We start from the raw sequence: 15327 nt of genomic DNA on the forward strand, positions 1-15327 counted from the left end.
CAGTCCTCATGCTAAAAGTCTCCCACCTATCAGTGTTTTGTTCTTTTTTAACCTTGTAGATATGACATTTTTACATGGTGAAACAGAATTTGCAGCAAGAATGACAGTTTTTTTCTACAAAATTATGCTCCAGAATGCACAAAATGAACAAACAAACAAATGCAATTCATTCAGTTTCAAAGAAGGACTCTGAATAGGGTAACCAGCTCAATACAATGTTCCCAAGTATAGGCACCCTAAGGAAATACGTATAGTTAAGACAGAAGCTGGCTCTGCTTGTCTGGCAGAGGTTAGTATTGACAGATCTCAAAGAGAGCACTTTGGTAACCTCAGAAGGGTACATTAAGGATTTCTTTAGGCTTATTCAAATCTATCAAAGTATCCGTTGAAGCACCTTATTGCTGAGGAGCTTAAAACAAATCCTCAAACTCTCAAGGCATTACACTTACATTGAACCTCTCTTTATATATTTAAAAACCGAGCATTTATTGTTACTATCTGCCTTTCACACTCTTCCAGGTGCTCTATTGTTTTATTAGGATACAATAGTCCCAAGTGCCTAGCTAAAAGAGCTGTATCTTTCTCTTAACTAACTCTGCAATGCCACTTTACATTGGCATTCACAACAGCAGAGGCACTGTGTCCTGGACACGAGTGGTAAGTAACTGTAACAAAACACTTAGAGCATGATAATTTTCCAAGGGTACAAGCAGGCATTGTGAACGTACTTTGTACAGTCAGGCTTTTAACATGCCTGGTTCAAGTCCACTGCAAAGAGCTAAGTAGCAAAATTTCTTTCAGCCACCTCCTGAGGTAATGAAACCCAGTGGTGAAGTATATTACAATTCTGCTTACTCATTTTGCTGTTAAATATGTTGGCCTTTGGCTTCATAGAGAAATTTCTTGTTTTGTGGTGTAAAGTAAAATGGAAAGTTTTATCACTCTATCTGACACTGTAATTTCCAGAAGTTCACATAGATAGATTCCTTGTAGGCATTTTTCTTTCAGTGATAAAGAATCCAAGTCTTTACAGTCTCATGAAAGGATGAACAGGTTGAAGAAAATATGTGTCTTTTAAACAGATGCAGCTATATAATAATATCTTCACATTATAATGCAGATTTTGAGACGATCACCTGAGTTTTCCAATAAAACAGGATCCAAATTGAAAGGTAATCAAGGATTGATTATGTTGTGGAATTTGCGTTTGATATCTTTAATAAACCTGTTCAGTAATGTTGTTGACACTTTTTTGTCCCAAGCTGTCACAGAAAAAATGCCTTCCTTTGCTTGCACTGATTTCTGAGAATGTATTACTCAAGTAATGAACACGTCTTTTTATGGAGATTCTATTCTAGTAAACACGTTTGTGGCTTTTGATGAATAAAGAGAAAGAATAATTGAAAGGGAAAAAAAAACTGAATAAATAATTTTAATCTTTGAATTGCTTAGATATCCTATATTTGGCAAGAAGTTATAGGCTCTGGCCAAGTATCAATGATGATTGAGAAATATCCCTGCGCAAGTTTCATTAGTGTTAGGAGGACTTAGTCATATAAAACCCCTGGGTACTGACAGCAATAAAATCCAATAAATATTGGTAAAAAGGGATTAGAAGTGAAACATCTGAACTGGAAGGAGCTTTCACATGGGCCTACTACTTGAGATAAATATTGGTAATTAATTTGCCATCTTTTCGCTAAGAGCACAAATGACATCATCTTTCTTTAGCCATTCAAGCAAGGAGAGTGCATACAGTTTTTACAGCATTGGATACAGGCCTGGCTTTCCTGAGTAAAATCCTGCTAACACAGGGCTGGACCTCTTTGGGCTTTACTGAGACTGCTTGGTGATGCACCTAGTGAGCATATTCCCACATTTGGCAGCCATTGGCCCTTCTTCTGACAAAACTTACTAACTCCTTGGGTGGGTAAACTTGACATGCTTTAGAGTCTCAGTGCCGAAATCAGAATTAATAAATGCAATGAAAGACTGGAAAAAATGGAGACATCAAAGTCAATTATTTCAATACCACTTGCCACATGTAGCCATGAATATGCAGAAAACATCATATCATTTTAAACTCTAGCTCCAATCAAATCTATACTTACTTTGCTAGAGGTAAAGACTTAGGGTAACATTGTTCCGTGATGGAAAGAAATATGCATATGTGTACAGCTATTTTTTACAGATAGTAAGTTAGATGTCTCAGGTTTTTCTGTATTAACTTTTTAGGCTCATACTTCTTTTCTTTTCTTTTCTTTTTTTTTTTTTTTTTTTTTTTTAACTGATAAGTTGTGTAGATTTCCAGTACACAAAGTATTGAATGGGACTGTTCATTACAGCATCTCCTCTTTTACCATTCTTACAGCTTCTCCGGTGAAAACTGTAGGTCTTTAACACCTCAGCTGACTGTCCTCATGCCTATGATGCTCTTGCTACGTACTCAAGTGCAGAGACTCCTGAACTTGTCAGCTTGTCTCTTCTCCCAACTTAGGCCACCAGCAGGATGGCCTTGCTGGTTTAGGGTCTGCCCTCTTTAATAAATAGTGGGACCCAGCAACAATTCTTTCCAGCAGGCTGCTCAGCTCCCCCTCCTGAGCCTGGGGTCGTCTTCTCAAGCAAGTCACCTTCAGTGAGGCCATCTGGTGTGATGGCACCTGAGGGAAGTGGATAATGTTAAGTTTGGAGCTGCAGGGTGGTTTCCTCAGTGGGATCCAATACCTATGGTCTTCAGAAAACAACACAAGCTCTGAAGACCACAGAGAGAAGCTTGAGCACAACAAGGCTTGTGGCAGTCATCTTTTCCTTTCTTTGGGGAGTTGGCCCAGATGACCCTCTACATGTGGAGAATCAAGGCTTCTCCATGAAAGAGGAGATGGCAGAATGGCTGAATGCTGCTGAGGCAACATGTCACCTTCTAACTCACTCCTCTCTCTTCCTTCAGATGCTCAGAGTTCTTCGCAGCAGCTTACTGTCCATGACAAGGACCCCATATAATAGCACAGAAATAAGATGTTTTTCCTTATTCTCTCTCCAGTTTTTATAGTGCAGAATCTGCTAGAAGAGTAGCCAATGGGAATAAATGGATCAGAGTTACAACTTTCTTTTGTCCCAGTTGTAACTGAAACAAAATGAAAACTGATACAGAAAACATCTTGGCTCTCTACAGAACACATCTTGTTGCACAGACAAAGCTGCTGTTTATTCAAATAATGAAGTAAAGGGTGGAAAACAGAACAAAATTACCTAAGCATTTTGATGGAGAAGGACAAAATCTTAACTGTAGGATTAACTCAATCTGAACATAACACAAACACTCATGAACAGAAAGCCAGTTTAAGACAGATTGTAAATAGAAGGGATAATAAAGGGCATTTAGGGAAAGAAGATGCAAGATATTTAAAGGATCCAAATCTATTTAACATCCTAAACAATTCTATTTTATTCTCAAACTCATTATGAATTCTGGGGTTTGGGATTAAAATCTTGACAATAGCTTTCACTACTCTAGATTTACCATGCAGAAGAAAAATCCTGAAGAGCTGTGACGTTAGATTTTTTTATATCTTTTTGGAAAGGCAGCAAGAATCTTTCCCAACAGATAACTACATCTAGCACAGCATAGCATATCTAAAGAAATACTACAGTGGCTCTGAAATATTTTAGATCACTACTCACCATTTCACAGGCCATGAGCACTCATTATGAAGAGTAGAATTGCAAGCAGTATAAAAGTGAATGATCTGTAGTCTGCTTGCCATGGCCTCACAGACCTCTATTTGGGAGCCACTGAAATAGGGAGTTCCTTTACGCCAGTGACAAAATAACCTTTCAGTAGCAGCACCTTTAGTTTAGTCAAAATATTCCTGACCAGCTATATCCTTCCTCTTTAAAGGAGGAATTCCTGATAAGTCAAGTAGTTTGAATCTCCTTTCTCAAATGTATTTTTTATATATATGTTTATATATTCATCTTCCTTTTCTTTCAATAGCTTGGTGAAGTTATGAGTTGATTAAAAACCTGACAATTTCAGGGGAAAAAACTCAACTAATCAAATCAGAGGGCATTTACATATTAATATTTCAGATATTATTAAAGGCAAAATAATTCCTACTGGAACTCTCCTAGCTGAGATTATGCAAAATATGTCAGAATTTTATTCAAACTTTTTTACATTACATAGTTTGATTCAGCAATGCAACCTCAAAATTGTTTACTACTTTTGCCATTTTCATGGCTTCTGATTTCTTTGCTGACTGTTAATATATTGAGGAAACTAAAAGGAACAAAAGGAAAAAAATCATAAGTAGTATGACTATTACCTATAAAGAGGTGCCATAAATTTGCAATTCTAACATAAATGGCATCATAAATCAGAATTATACTGATATTGAATTAGCGTGATGGGAACTAACAGGGGTGAATTAGCATGAGTATAGTGAATTAGGCACGGTGGGAACAAACAATGGCAAAGGAAGAATACGGAAAGTATGAACTCTCCAATAATTAGGTAACGTATTGAAAAGCAGAAGAGATGAAAATTGTGTATATACATGCATTAAAAAAATTATCACAGTCACTGCCAGGAATAACTTTGCCCAGGGCTCTGAAGTGTTCTGCATGCAGGCTCTGGATGGGTGAACGGGTCTCTCCAACGCTTTCTCAAGCTGTAGCTGAGACTGGGCAGCTCAGCATAAACAGACCTGTGTGCCACACGGGCAATCTATAAAAGTCCGCTTTAATTTCTAAGGGTGAATTGTGTGATTATTTACACAATAATGGAAAGGAGGGTAAAGGCCTATCATAGAGCTAGAGGAAGAAAAGCAAACAAACTTTTTGGAATACTTCTTTTCACTTGAAGAAACAAATATTTCTTCCATGTATTGCCTCAGTTTGAAAATATTTCTGTTTAGTTACCCTTACAATTCTTAGTAAGAAACATTTAATTACTGTTAGGACCTGACCTAGAGGAAGCTATCCTAATTCAAGAAAGTGTTTAACATACATTATGTATATAACTATATGCCTGAAGTCCTTTTCTCAACAGGGATAATAGACCCAAACATAACCTAAAGTGTTTCCTCAATTGTGCCTGAAAGGTCCAGTCTCTCAACATTTGCTAAAAAAATGAAGATTGAAAGCCTGTGGATGTTGTCTACCTGGACATAAGTAAAGCCTTTGACACCATTTCCCACAGCATTCTCCTGGAGAAGCTGGCTGCTCATGGCTTGGATGGGTGTATCTTCGCTGGGTAAAAAACTGGCTGGATGGTCAGGACCAAAGAATTGTGGTGAATGGAGTTAAATCCAGATGGTGGCCAGTCACAAGTGGTGTTCCCCAGGGCTCAGTACTGGGGCCAGTCCTGTTTAATATCTTTATCAATGATGTGGATGAGGGAATCGAGGGCACCCTCAGTAAGTTCGCAGACAACATCAAATTGGGTGGGAGTGTTGACCTGCTTGAGGATAGGAAGGCTCCACAGAGGGACCTAGACCGGCTGGATCGATGGGATGAGGCCAATTGTATGAGATTCAACAAGGCTCAGTGTCAGGTCCTGCACTTGGGTCACAACAACCCCATGCAATGTTACAGGCTTGGAGAAGAGTGGCTGGAGAGATGCCTGGAGAAAAAGGACCTGGGGTGTTGGTTGACAGCTGGCTGAACATGAGCCAGCAGTGTGCTCAGGTGGCCAAGAAGGCCAATAGCATCCTGGCTTGTATTAGAAATAATGTGGCCAGCAGGACCAGGGAAGTGATTGTCCCCCTGTACTCGGCACTGGTGAGGCCGCACCTTGAATACTGTGTTCAGTTTTGGGACCCTCACTACAAGAAGGACATTGAGGTGCTGGAGAGTGTCCAAAGAAGGGCAATGAAGCTGGTGAAGGGTGTAGAGCACAAGTCATACAAGGAACGGCTGAAGGAACTGAGGTTGTTCAGTCTGGAGAAAAGAAGGTGGAGGGGAGACCTTATTGCTCTCTACAACTACCTGAAAGGAGGTTGTAGCGTGGTGGAGGTCGGTCTCTTCTCCGAAGTAGCAAGTGATAGGACAAGAGGAAATGGCCTCAAGTTGCACCAGGGCAGTTTTAGATTGGATATTAGAATAAACTTCACCGAAAGGGTAGTCAGGCACTGGAGCAGGCTGCCCAGGGAAGTGGTTGAGTCCCCATCCCTGAAAGTACTTAAAAAACGTGTAGATGTGGTGCTTAGGGACATGGTTTAGTGGTGGACTTGGCAGTGCTATGTTCATGATTGGACTTGATGATCTAAAAGGTCTTTTCCAACCTAAATGGTTCTATGATTCTATGATTATAAGATTCAGGGACCATATTATCAGGAAACAGCCTATGGGCTCCAATAGGCTTTGTATGAATCTTTAAAAGTGATTCCTTGTGAGGCAGTTTACAAATAACAAATTTAGCTCTATTTTTTGGCTAGTTTGAGTACCAGAAAGTAGAGTTACACAGAATAGGGTTCAGTAAAATCTCATTTTCCAGCTTTTTTTTTTTCTGTTCAGCATTATCTTTGCTACCTCTATAGAACATCACAGGCATCAGTAAAGATGTGCTTATTACGTGTCTCAAAACTGGAAACAAAGTTCATAACTTGTCAATGTCAATGAACATCTTATAAGCCTGTCTTCATAAGAAACATGATACTTAGAAGAGAAGCAGAAGAAATTTTGTTTAGTTAAACAAAAATCAACATTAATTTTTTTAATCAGATTTCTCAGCATTTATTAATAATTTGATTTGTTATAATATTGCTTCTATATGCTAAAAGACTTTCAAAAAGTAGTAAAAATGTATTACATCCAGATGACATTTAAAAGTTATTGTGGTTTTAAAAATCTAATAAGATAAAATATTTAGCAAAATTATCCTATATTAGGATCCAAACCAACCCCAATGTATAAAATTGCATTCACCCTTCACAAACAAATCATTAGGAGAACAATAACGAAAGATATGAATTCTTCAAATCATTGCTATGCAAGCTGAAAACTATTTCTACAAGAGAGTTCTGTGATTTATTGACCATGGACTATTAACAAAATAGTCCAGCGTAAACACAAAGAAATCCATTGGGTTCTGAAGATGAAAGAATTATGAATTGTTGTAAAATATTATTTCTCTGAATTGAGCAGCATCCGAGCCAATTGTACAAGCAACAGCTGTGAAGAAAATTTGCATGGAAAAAAGAATTCAGAAACAAAAGCAATAGCACAGTTGGGGAATAGATGTTCTGGAATATTGCCTTGTCTTCCAGACCAAATGTTTGGTGTCAATATAGACAAATAGATATTGTGCTCCTGACTCACCATTTCAAGTACAGAACTGCTAAATCAGTGACAATATGTATTAATAGTATTCAAATTTCTTTCCCAACATTTTCAATATACAAGCAAGATCATTTAGTAAAAATAAATAATACAGGCAACCCACATATAAAAGGGTGATGGAAAATGTTTATGTTGCAGTCAATGTTGCTAATCTGTACTATTTATGTATGTACTTTCACAAAAATAAGGAATTCATGCATCTTTTAATTTTTGTTCAAAGTTTGAAATCCCTAGGAGTGTCAATTCAGTTCCTGTATTTTTCCTGCAGAAAAAAAACCCAACAACAAACAACTAAACAGTTTATTTGTTTTAATAAGAAGGCTAGGAGTTGCAGTCACAGTGTAGATGTCATGAAAACAAAGAACGAAAGACTTTCTGTGACAGGGACACCAAAACTTGTACAGCACAAGCTTAAATATAAATACAGTACAACAAAAGAGCTGAATGTGAACAGGCAGCAAGCACAAGTAGGTTAAGAAACAAAATACTGTGAAGTGGCTTCACTTTATTGATGTATCTTCATATCTACTCACTTGATTCAAGATGCTGAGGCTTCATGAAAAAAAACCCAAAACAAACAGCTGAGCCTCACAACCCCTAACCCCAGGAACAGCTGACTACGTTACAAAAGATTGAAGTGCTAGAATGAACTGAAGGGGAGAAAAATAATTTACAAACATTCCTTGATTCTTTTTGATGGATGTATTGAGAAGGCTCCTGAAAATGTATAGATGCAAATTGTCTAGCTCACAGAATGCTGCATTCTTTGCATGTACTTCGTCCGAAGAACATTTACAAAACCTATACTTAGGTGTTTTGTAAACCACATCACTTGCTGTGCTACCACTTAGAGTTTATGTGACACTTCCTCCAAAATCTCCTTCCGCTGCCTAGAGCTGTCCAATACTCCTGTGAGGCATGTCAGGTAGTCAGGTTGCTATTGATGGTTCCCAGCCTTGCAGACAGGAAAATGCCAGCTTGTGATTTGCTCAAGCCTGGAGGTTGTCAATAAGTAAAGGCTAGGTTTAATTTAAGGAGAATTGACTTAATATAAGGAATTCTTGGGGATTCCTTTGTCACCAGCTCACACAGGTCTGCTTGGCTGTCACACACCAGGGGTGTGAGTCACTGCATGCCTTGCCCTGTGTGTTCATATTTATCTGCATGGCTCATAGAAGAGACTTTCATACACTTTGCGGGGCAGTCTGTGCCAGCATTCTCAGACATAGGTACAAAGCAGCAGCCGGAACCAGTGTACAAGTGGAAATGCTGGTTCAGAAATCAGTGCCTCCCAACTCACTCCAACTAACAGGCTCTGAGGGAGTAAAGGCAAAAAAAAGTAGAATGAAATCCAAGCTCCCTGGAGGATCACCCTCTCCACAGAGGAGCCTCACTCTAGTAAAAACCCAAGGATCTCTGTAAGCATCCTCAGTCTCCTTCCTTCTCCTGTGCTCCCTGTCCCATGGCCCCTTCACACCCCACCATCACTTCACCTAATCTGCTGGGAATGCAGGAGAACTGCACTCCAAGGCATAAAAGGGGCATATCCCCCTTTCCCTATCCTCAGCCCTCCAGAGGAAGGACAGGAGAAAATGCGTCTGCTACCTTTTTGGTGGGAGAGACAGAAGTAAAAGATTCCTCTGCTCCTGTTCCTATTGTGCTTGTACAGGGTGAATGATGATTTTTAATTTTTTTCCCCCAAAGCCTCCACTGCATCAGTTGGTGCTCTCTGGTCCCAGAGGCAGGGCTGATGAAGAAACGGAGCCATTGATAACCTTTCAAGAATGGTGAGAATGCTTCTGCTTTCCATTTTATAGCTGGGCTGTGTTTATATTTGATAATTTTGGTTGAAGAAACTTGACCACATGGACTGGGTTAGCAATTATCTTATTTTCTGGTAAAATGAGTTCAGGGTCAGTATAGACTCATCTTTCTTGGGCTAACTGAGTCTATAAACTGACAAAGCTCTCTTTTTGCTGATCTAATGATTTATAGGCAGCAAGTACATCCTCTTCTCACCCATTTCTTGGAACTTTGAAAATCATAAGAAACTTACAATTTTCATGCACAGGCATAGCAAAACAAACAAAACAAACAAACAAACAAACCAACCACCAAAAAACTCTCACAGAGATAGTCCTTATTTGTAAAACTTCGAGTTTCCATTCTTAAATAATAAACTGCTAGACTTTTTCTCAATGAAAAATATGCTAGCACATTTTTTAAGGTCAGGAGATATTCTTTTTATCCTCCTTCTAGCAATTGTATCCCACACATTAGCCTTTTTCCTGTATTCCCCCACAAATCAATGTTCTGAAACAAAAAATCAAGTTTTATATAGAAACCTGAGTATCTGACACTGGAAGAAAGAATTTCCACAAAGTTATGAATGTTGAAGACAAAGTTTTACAATGGAAGCAAAGGGCAATTTCTGTAACAGATAGTATTACCAGGTCCACCAGTTACAAGAGTGTCTACAGTGTTTCTCCAAACAGAAAAAGAAGTAAAAGGAGTGCAACTCAAGGTTGAAGAATCAAAACTTTTTCGTTTTATTTTTGCTGTCCAAGGTCTTCAGTGTTTGCCCTACTCCTGTGGGGTCAAAACCTGAGAAATCTACATTCAATTCCCCACGCTCCTTAAAGGCTGAAACTTAATCTTTTTGTTCTGACTACTGAAAAAATGTGTTCCCTAAATATAGTCTTGTTTTTTGAAGTTTTCCCCCAGTTCTCTGCGGATGACGCACACTAAGAGTTCTGTCTTCCCAATCCCTTTTCTGAACACTGAATAGGAATACTTCTGAATCTTGCTTACACTGATCTTTATATTTTAAGGTCTCTTCTGCAAGAAAGTGAATCTTGCCATTTATTGCCAGGGTTTTTACATCTTTCCCACACAGTCGTTGCTCATGACATCTTGAGCAGCTTAGCTCAGCCTGGAAAATTAACTTAGATCTCAGTGTTACATAGTTGCACATTTGTTTGCCATTTATGAAAACTACGAACAGCTGAGACTTTAGGAAGTCTATTCATAAGCATTAGCGACTGACAAAATTATGTATATGTCTACATTTCTGAAACATTCAGCAGCTAATTTAGAGGTTTCTGAGGCTTAACATAGGCTTAGTACAGAAGCTTTACATTTCTAGAAAATAAACTGTGCCTTTTCATTCCCTCAGATGCTACTTGGTACATGGATTCGAAACTGTGTTCATGCTGACTTGTGCGGGGGGGGAAAAGGACCAAGTGTCAACAGCTGACTTGCCTGTCTCACTTTTCTAGAAGGCCTAACATTGCTGTGAGGTGCTGTACAGAGAGTGTCTTCCGAGAGAAAATAACTCCTGTTGAAATGTCGAGACAAGCACAAGAGAAGAAGCTTTGTTTTATTTATTTCTAAATCACCTGAAGATGGTCAGTAAATTGCAAGCCCTGGGGATAATTATTTATACACAAATTTCAACATAATGTGTCAAACTGCTTCTGGAATGCCATTGACAAATTATTCAGGAGAATATTCTTAGTGCTCTTCTCTTCAAATGCTGTCAAGGTAGAATACTTCTTGCTAAATACGGAAAACTAGGAAGAAAATTATTATGATATTGCACACTCGACCAGAAAATGTCTTTGTCTAGGTTTTCTGCCTACCTGTTTTCTATGTGCTCAGAAATTCTCTGAGACATTATGCTGCCAGGTCTCTATAACTTTTAAGTTTGTCCAAATACTGGTGGGATACAGGAACAGCTTCTCTTTCTAAAGGGACAAAACCCCAGGGTTATTTGGTCTGTTTTTACGTAATTGCCTTTGATCTATATTAGTCACACTTCCTCTAAATGTTTTTAGTTTGCACATCACTGATTTTCTTTAGCTCCAGGCTTCTCTGAAGGCTCTCTAAGTATTATCTCTTATTTGTAGAAACAGGAGTCAAAAGCTGGATCACTCCTTTGTGGTTGCCTCTGGGCTGGGTAAGTGGCTCAGACCCCTCATCCCAGCCTTCATAAAGTGATGGAACTCCTTTATTTCTGCCATTCTTTCAGGCTTAGGAGATGATGGGGTGCAAAGGCACCCTTACAGTCCTGTACTTCTGCACTGGTGTTAGCAGTGATGTGCAGAAGATCAGTAGTCACCTCCTGAAACAAATTCCAAAGGAAAAGAGCCTGTGCCTTATCAGGACAATTCTGTATTCCTCTTTTGAAAATAAGGTGAGACTGGCAGCTTTTTATTATTGCTTACAGCTACATTAAATCTGACAACAATTTCCTGTTACTGAAAAGTGAAAAGAAAATAATCCTTTGTGGGGACAACACATTTAGGAGCTCTGGCAAGGTCTCAGAGGGACTGGGATCATCAGTATGTTACATTTGCACAGTCAGGTCTCTCTTGAGAGAAACTGAGTGGCCCTGACATGAACAGTACAGACTTAATATTAATGACAGTGATGCTGTCACTGCTATTCCTTTACTCTTAACATACTGCTTCAGAAGTAACAGAAGTAGCTTCTGATCACTTTAGAAGAGAGATCTCAATAATTTAAAGACTTTTCACAGTCTTTTTGCACTAAATAAATTCCATCCAGTCCAAATATTACTTCCTTATTGACCCAAGGGCCTGCAACGATCTTTTTTATCTGAAATGCAAGGCTCCAGTCATACAATTGACACATCATTTGATTTAAAGAAGAGTAGGAGTCTGGTTTTGCCTCAAACTTTTTAAGGATGCTAAACATAAGTCAAGTAAGTATTATGTAAACACACCTGGGACCTCAGGTGGAAAAAACGCTCAGCATGTATCAAAGCAGCCCAGAAAAAAGATAAAATCACTGATACTTATGTTGAAACTACAGATAGGCAAATTCTGATCTTTTCTTTACACGCAATTTAACATATTAAGTGCAAGAATGCACATAAAACCAAGATGTAAATTTAAACTCAGATTACCTTTGTGTAAAAAATGCAATTTTAGGAAATTAAATAGTGCTGCAGGTGGGAGTGAGTTTTGTTGGCCACTTGCAAAGAATCTACCACACAGGATATAAACTAGGTTTTGAAAGATGATTCACAGACTTAATAAGTGGTAACATTAAATCTCATTTTACGTTTCTGAATATTCTGAATAATAAGAGATCTTGCAGTGAGACCTTCAAAGTAGCTGTATGATGAAAGAACATACAGCTTCTTTAGAAAAGTGACTTACGTGATCTGAAGTCTGTTATCTCTTTGATAGTCAATAAGACTTAACTGCTTGTGAAACTTTTACTCATTTCTTTTTAAGTGGAGAGAATTTTCTGTAGCCCACATTTCAGTTTTCCTCAACAAGCCATTCTAGGAAGATTCTTAAAATGAATTTGAAATAGAGGATCTCTGAGGGAGGAAGAAGAAGGGAAGGTAAGAAAGAAGAGTGTACTCTGAAACGCTACCTTTTCATACAAAAAATGTTGACTGAACCTTTCAGAGATTATGTAAGTCTACTGAACTCTTGCATTAAATGTCTTTAAAGCTTTTTTATTTGTGAAGCTGAGCAAATCGCCAGAGTGTATTGACTTGAAAGTTTTTTCCATTGTCTTCAGGTTTCACTCCATAGGCTCTGTGTGACCTCACATCTGTTTCCATACACTGAGTTGCCATGGAGCTTTCTCGTGATGGAAAGCTCAAACAGGCTAAGACAGAAAACATGCATGTGGATCAGTGTTCTGGAAAAAATGACTAGATACCTTTTGACTTCAACTGGATATATCAGAATTAAAATTAAATACAGTAAAAAAAAATATGTGCATGCTTGCCTGGTGCTGAAATTAAAATGAGGAAAATGGATATCTGCTGAATAACACTCTTCATCTGAATGTTATCTAAGTTATGTCAGTGGAAGGCCCTAGTCCAAAAAGAACACCTATTTGTTAAAGTAATTCAGTAATAAGTGGCAGAATCTAGCACCAAAGGACAAGTATTACAGAACAGAGTATCTCCTTTCTTTCACTGTTTCTAATTGTATAATAAGAGTACTAACCACAGACAGAAAAAGACAGCTCATAGCACAGGAGCAACAAAAATGTTAATTCTGAGATGGTCAAAGATGTGGTCTAAAATCAAAAGTATATGTTTATATATTGAAAAATACTGAGTTTTATTGCTGTAACAACAAATCAAAAGGATAGGGAATAAGGAATGAAAGTCATTAAAACATATTCTTTATTTCCAGGATTTTATATTAACTCATATTCTGATATCCCTTATTAAATTCAAAAGCAGATGCAACCAAGTTTATCTTTTTCTGTGTAAGACTAACCTTTCCTCTAAACAAAGTTCACTAAGAACATTGTATAGATGCCTGGGAGAAAGTGCATTTACATCTACCAGAGAGAATCAGACCAACTTGACTTCCTCCTTCACGCCTCCTGCTAATGACTGGTAAGTAAAGTAACAGTAAGGCCTCATACCACCTCCTAGGATTCTGCAAATCATTCACAACTGAATGCAAATTATGGCCAAATCTGCCTCAATTCTGGTTTAATTACAGCCCCAAATTCTGGCCTTGCTTCAAACAAACTTTCAAAAGACCTAGGCTGAGTTCTGAGTGTACCACCTTGCAGAGCATAGGAGAGTACTCTAATACATGTGTACAAAGGATGAAGGATTTATGGTCTTGGATCTCACCCAAGCCAAATTTGGAAGGCATCACTGAAATTTTCTTTGAACCCTGCACTTAAGGCAAACCTGGTGAAATTCCAGGTGAATCAAAACCAGTGCAAAAACCTGTTTCTGTATCCTCTTGTGAACTCACACTATTTCAGCATTTTAAATCCATATAAAATAAACCCATATAAAATAGATGCACATGGTTCTAGAAGGGCAGGAATCTGGCTCTATAAAAGTGAAGGCTTAACTTGGTCATTTTTGAAAGTGAAGAGTGTAATGGGAGACTGGATTAGAATGAATATTAGGATAATTTAAAATACACCAAGGCACCCAAGGATAGCAAAGTTTGATCTCATACGGGATGTCTTCAGTAGGCTAAGAAAACCATTTTCTCACTGGACTGTATTCAGACAATGTCTCCTCAATGAGAAAAATGTAGAAATGCGTCCCCCAGGTACTGCAGGTACACTAGTATTATTACACCTTCATAGGATATTAACTTCTACATTTAACCAGGATACATTGTCAGCTCCACTGGTCACTGAAGAGCCTCTCTAACATTCTCTGTCTACCCCAGCAATGCCCAATAACACCAGCACCGTCCCTGTTTAGAGAGGATGTGTTAAACATCTTGATATATATGTGTATCTTGGAAGAACAAGTTGAGCCATTTAAAGAGGCATCTTTTTGAATGTTATTTCATTTACAAGTAACATCACACTGAATTTGCAAATGTTGAATCAAAGGGGAAATTTCTTGTTAGCTGTCAGCAGCACGAAGCTGTTTAGTTCCCTGTTTTTAAAGATCTGAGACGTTATATAGGCCACTATACTTTCTCCTCCAAATTTAATACAACTGATATTATTTCTTAAAGCTGGGCGAGAATGCATGATAGTGCTGGCTGTATTCTGCTACACTGGTAAAATGCCCATGCTTTTTTGAGGGATGAATATTCTTCATTGTATTTAGGACACCAAGGTCCTTCCATCTCTGAAACACACATAAACAACAAAAAAAGTTTGTTTGTCTCCTGTGGAAAACTGAGGTGGCATTGTGCTGAGACCATGTTTAGTAATTCACTAGGACATAAAACTGCAATGCAACTTACTTCAGCATGTCTAACAGCAAAATGATGTTTAATCTCTAAGTCTAAGGACAAGATTGTCGTCATTTTCTTTTCTTCTTTCACTGTCAGGCTTTGGCTTTGATACAGAGTTGAAAAATTGAATAAGAGCCAATTGAAAATGAGGTGTTATGCAACATAAATAGTGCTGTCTTTGATGAATGAAAACTTCACCAGTTTTAAGATTTGTCTGTTTGAACAGTGTCAGGATGCTATGGATAATAAGTAAGTAGCAAAT

Source organism: Nipponia nippon, unplaced genomic scaffold (assembly GCF_047370975.1).
Source record: "Nipponia nippon isolate SJK-2023a ecotype South Korea unplaced genomic scaffold, ASM4737097v1 scaffold_2, whole genome shotgun sequence".
Taxonomy (NCBI): domain Eukaryota; kingdom Metazoa; phylum Chordata; class Aves; order Pelecaniformes; family Threskiornithidae; genus Nipponia; species Nipponia nippon.